The 6,000-nt window shown below is 40.1% G+C and overlaps 1 pseudogene; it reads right to left on the bottom strand.

The window, feature by feature from the left end:
* Positions 1-3,372: 3,372 nt before the first annotated feature.
* On the bottom strand, positions 3,373-4,279 carry LOC116599825 (annotated as a pseudogene).
* Positions 4,280-6,000: the final 1,721 nt, after the last annotated feature.

Here is a 6,000-nt window from a genome sequence, read left to right as displayed (position 1 = left end):
AAGAGTGGAATTGCTGGGTCATGGGGTGACTTGTTAATCACCCCCAAGAGTTGCCTGCCTCTTTTCCGAAACTGCTGCATTGGTTTACGTCCCCACCAGCACCGTGTGAGTGTTTTATTTTCTCCATAACTTCACCAACACTGGCTTTCCGTATTTAGAGTTATAAACATCCTGGTAGGTGGGAGTGGTATCTCATTGTGGTTTTGTTCTACACGGTAATGAAGACATAGCTAATGTACTTTCGAAATGACAGGTTCAAATGAAGTTGTCAGCTGGTATGAAAATAAATGTTCTAGAAAAGACAGATAGGCAATTAAAAATAAAATAGTGTGACAGTATTAAAATCACAAAGGGCAGAACAAATGGGTAAATGTAAAGCATGTGACAAAGAGGAATAGTTTATAAAGATAAAACAGAGTGCACATCCCTTTTTATACACATGGCACATGGAGTGAGTGGAGAGAATAATTAGCTGCTCTTATCTTTCTGTTGTGTCAGAGTTTTCCAGGTTGGATGTGAGATGTTTGCATATTTTCAAAGGAACTGAGAGACACATCCCCAGCAAGTTATTGAAAGTGGCACTTGGGGCTCCTACACATAGACCCATGCTGTGTGTTTTTGAATGAATGAATAAATAAATGAAATAAATATGTGAATGAAAGCTTGGAGGCAGCTTTGAGGATGGCTCAACACTGCTATTTACTGCCGGGATCTAGCCATGGCAGGTACAGGTATCCCTGAAGGAGGGGTGGTGTTGGCGAGAGGAATGAGAGAGCCACACAGCGAGTTCTGGTCAGTAGTCAGGCATCTCCATCTTTATTCTGATTATCGAGCTTCTTATATAGGCAGTTTAATTGGGGTAGGGGTTTCCAAGCATTCATCATATAATTTCTCTTTGTTCACCACACGTTACTTTAGTTAAACCATAATGGTACAGACTGGTGCCAGGGATGGGAGACAGGGTCTTGCTTCTTGAGTAATCACGTCCCTCAGAAAGCCATGGAAGTTAGCACAGATATGTGTTTTTTGGTAACTTATTTTAGGGTCTGCAGTAAAACCAGATATAGATTAATGGAAAACGAGAAGCTATAGGGTTGAACTAGATAATAAAGAACTGTAGGAAAACAGGATATAGGTCAATGGAAAACGAGAAACTATCTGGAGAAACTAAGTATATAGGAGGGAAGTAGGAACGAGAAGGCGTTACCTTTGTAGGAGGCAGGGTATATTTTAATGACTCGGTTTGTGAAAGCCTTGGACAAACATCAGCTTAGGTAGGAAACCGTCTACTGCGGTACACACCTAAAGTTCTCCATTGTTGTAGGCACAGAATAATTTACCTCCTTGGAGTTGCTCCAGTCCTTAAGCCTGAGAGGTATTTGCCGCAGATTAGCAAGGGGCTCTTTATTTGAGAGAGAGAACGGGGATCAGAGGAAAAGGTAAGAGACTAACAGACCAGGCTTATCTGCGAGGCTGTCCCACCCTTAGCCGTCACCGGCAGGGCAGGTGTTAGGCCGGCCTTAGTTCAAACCTTAACCTAGTGGTGCAATGCCCTCGACCACGCCTCATGGCTCCCAACAATCTACTAGTTGATGAACTTGTATAATCATTCAACTTGAGTGCCTTTTCTTTGTGAAAAAGGGTTAATAGTATACTATGTTTCCTAACTAAGAAGGCTGCTGTGAAGACTACATGAAATTAGTTGATCCATTGTGGGAAAGTGTTCTGCAAACTGTAAAGAAGTCTTTAAGGTTAGATGTTATTACCCTACTCCTTTGGGGGTAGAAACAGTGGAAGTTGGCTTAAGTTCAAGCCCTTTTCTGTGACTGCCTCTTGCATACCTTTTCTTACTGGAGGAGTGCTTCAGTCTGAATCAGCGGCCATTGTTGATCAAGGGTGAAGTAATAGCTCCTTTTGGAGAAAGTTTATAGTCTTTCTTCTTGAGTAAGTGTTCAATCATTACTCCTAGGATGGCTTGTCCCACATATGGACTGACTTCTGCCCAGGTCTGCTGCCCTGCCCAGTGCTCACTTCTCTGGTAGGATAAGCTCATGGCATTGCTTAAGCTCTGAGCAGTCTTCTAAGACTTCCAAGGTGGACTCATGCAAACTTTTTGAGGTCATTCTTCATATCATGGTCCAGGATATTCGATATGTAGGTCCACAGACTAATTTATACTGCTGACCAGCCACATCATGAATCAAGTATTAAGCATCTGTCATGTGCGGAGTTCCTGTACTAGGCTTAGAGAAGGTACAAAATGAACATGGATCAGCGTTCTTATACTCAAAAGTGTATATTTTTAAAAAAAGATTTTATTTATTTATTTGATAGAGATCACAAGTAGGCAGAACAGGAGGCAGAGAGAGAGGGGAAACAGGATCCCTGCTGAGCAGAGAGCCTGATGTGGGGCTCCGTTCCAGGACCCTGAGATCATGACCTGGGCTGAAGTCAGAAGCTTAACCCACGTAGCCACCCAGGTACCCCCAAAAGTGTACATTTTTGTTAGATGGGCAAATGATAAAATTTAAATTAGATTTAACTGGTTATTTGTAGCTACTTTTCTAGGGCATTTTCTGGGACTATTTTCTTCCTTTCCTAGAAGGAAAACTTTGCTGCATAATTAGATCAGTTTTTCCCTGTGTATATCATATCTCAAAGCCTGTTTTCTTTATCATCTCTTTTGCTTGTCATGGCATGCTGTGACTTTGTGAATCAACAAAATGCCATGATTATTACTACTTTAACTTGAAGAATTGAAGCAGAGTGAGCTTTCACAAGTTCCTTAAGATCGTGTAGAGATTCTGGAACAGAGCAAGAGGAACAGGGAAAAGAGTGCAAAGGTTTCGAAATCAGACTTCCAAGGAGTAGAATCATAGCTGGTGGAAAAAGTTCTGTAACCCCCAGTGCCTAGATCCCTTAGCTATACATTGGGAATAATACTGTTTGCACCTCACAGGGTTATTGTGAGTATTAAATTTGTGTGTGTGTGTGTGTGTGTGTGTGTGTATCTCAGTTCTTTGGCCTATGAGAAATACTTAGCACTTGTTAATGATTAACTAATTAATTATTATTATTATTATTATTGAGATTATCTGGTATGAATTTAAACTGTTTTCTGTCTTCTAAAATAGACATTTATTTATTTTCTTTTCCGTATTATGAAAATGACATGTAAAACACATAGATATGTGCAAGTTAGAGTTAATTCATACAAACAGTTTTCATTTTCTATTAGTATTAATGAATTTTCTTGAATAAATTTTTGCTTACATTTAGACTATTTCCTTTGGATGTTTTTCTAAACATAGCATTACTGGATAAAAGAATATGAATATTTATAAACATTTCAGTAAATTTTATCAAATTGCTTCAAACTGCCCTAACCCTAACCCTAATCCTGAGTGCATAGACCATGGGATTGAGTGCAGGGGAGATAATGTTGTGCAGCACATTAAGGAGTACAGGGATCAGGGGGATCTTTTTCTCTGCAAGGTGTATGGCAGACAGTGCAATGATATCTATGTAGAAGAAGAGGATGAGGATGAGGTGGGAGCTACAGGTACCCAGAGACTTTGACATTGCTTCTGGTGAGTTCAACTGGATTGCAGAGCAAAGGATTAATACATAAGAAGAAAAAACCAGGGCCATATCACTCCCAATCAGGACCCATGCTAAAATCAGTTGATAAAATTTGTTCACAGTGATGTCATCACAAGCCAGACTGGTGACTTCCAAGTTAGAGCACAGGCAGTGATCAGTTTCATTCTTGGATCAGTAGTGTTGCTGGGCAGCCAGTGTAGGTACTGGGGTAGTAAACAGGCCATTCCTGAGCACCATAAATCCTGTGGTTTTGATCACAAAAGCTTCCGTGACTATGGAAGGGGGTGACAGATGACTACATTGTCTACCGGCATGCAGAGGAAGATACCAGATTCCATGAACAAGAAGCAGTGGATGGTGTAGATCTGAGCAACACACTCAGGGAAACTGATGGCCGTGGCATCCAACCAGAGGATAGCCAGGATCTTTGGCGTGATTGTGGTGGCCAGCCCCATGTCCACAACCGCCAGTAGGCCCAGAATACATAGGCATGTGCAGTGTGGCCTCATGTTGGTTGGTGACCATGACAAGGAGGTTGGCACAAAGAGCTAAGAAGTAGAGCAGAGGTGGGGCAGGGAAAGCCAGTACTGCCACTCATGAATGCCTCTGAGCTCCATCAGGATGAAGTGGGAATCTGGAGGCTGGAACGTTTGGTAACTCTAGTGGAGGTCTCCATGGTATAGGTGCTCCGTTCTCAGTGTCTGTCCATAAACCTGAAATAGGAAGAAGACTGCATTCGAGAGTTCAGCTCAGGGTCCTCATAACGCACTCTCCCACCAATGATCGTTTCTTTCATGTGTGGCTTTTTTTTTTTTTTCTCCTGGAAATATTCCACAGGAGAGTAATAAAACAAGCCAAATTTTTTTCTAAACAGAAGGATTGGAATAACCATTTATCATTACCCTTGTGTATCTAATAAGCATGTTCAAATACATATATATCAAGAATAATCTTCTTACTAGTAGATAACAACTATTAATATTTGGTTTCCTTCCATTTTTCCATTTTATATTTAAGAAGTTTATATCACTCAGCATAATCTCTTCCAGTCCCGTCCATGTTGCTACAAAAGTTGGGTATTCATCCTTTCTGATGGAGGCATAAGAGACTATGGACTCTGAAAAACAATCTGAGGGTTTTGAAGGGACGGGGGGTGGGAGGTTGGGGTACCAGGTGGTGGGTATTATAGAGGGCACGGATTGCATGGAGCACGGGGTGTGGTGCAAAAATAATGAATACTGTTATGCTGGAAATAAATAAAAAAATATATATAAAAAAAAAGAAGTTTATATCATTATATGAGGATAATGTTGTATCTTGCCTTTGTATTTTAGTATTGTGTTCTAGGACATAAAGTAGGCACTCAGTAAAAATTTATGGCACAGATGAATAAATAAACCACAATTTTTCCATTATCATTAAAAGTAAGGTAGAATCTTAATTTGGATGACTATTTTATATTTCTACATTTGGCTGTACCATAATTGACTCACCGCTATCTTATTTTCAGATTATTTCCTTTAAGTAGAATTTTAAAAATGATACAGAAGTGATACATAAAAAGAACATAGCCATCTTAACATTTTATTTTCTGTAATATTTTGATTTTTTAAAAAAACTTATTTATTTTCAGAAAAACAGTATTCATTATTTTTTCACCACACCCAGTGCTCCATGCAATCTGTGCCCTCTATAATACCCACCACCTGGTACCCCAACCTCCCACCCCCCCGTCACTTCAAACCCCTCAGATTGTTTTTCAGAGTCCATAGTCTCTCATGATTCACCTCCCCTTCCAATTTACCCCAACTCCCTTCTCCTCTCTAACACCCCTTGTCCTCCATGGTATTTGTTATGCTCCACAAATAAGTGAAACCATATGATAATTGACTCTCTCTGCTTGACTGATTTCACTCAGCATAATCTCTTCCCGTCCATGTTGCTACAAAAGTTGGGCATTCATCCTTTCTGATGGAGGCATAATACTCCATAGTGTATATGGACCACATCTTCCTTATCCATTCGTCCATTGAAGGGCATCTTGGTTTTTTCAATAGTTTGGCAACCGTGGCCATTGCTGCTATAAACATTGGGGTACAGATGGCCCTTCTTTTCACGACATCTGTATCCTTTGGGGTAAATACCCAGGAGTGCAATTGCAGGGTCATAGGGAAGTCAAATAAAATTAAAAAAAATATATACCAGTACCATGCTGTCTTGATGATGACAGCTTTGTAATAGAGCTTGAAGTCCGGAATTGTGATGCCACCAACGTTGGCTTTCTTTTTTAATATCCCTTTGGCTATTCGAGGTCTTTTCTGGTTCCATATAAATTTTAGAATTATTTGTTCCATTTCTTTGAAAAAGATGAATGGTACTTTGATAGGAATTGCATTA

Source organism: Mustela erminea, chromosome 9, assembly GCF_009829155.1.
Source record: "Mustela erminea isolate mMusErm1 chromosome 9, mMusErm1.Pri, whole genome shotgun sequence".
NCBI classification, from domain to species: domain Eukaryota; kingdom Metazoa; phylum Chordata; class Mammalia; order Carnivora; family Mustelidae; genus Mustela; species Mustela erminea.
This window is presented reverse-complemented; position numbering and strand designations above follow the sequence as displayed.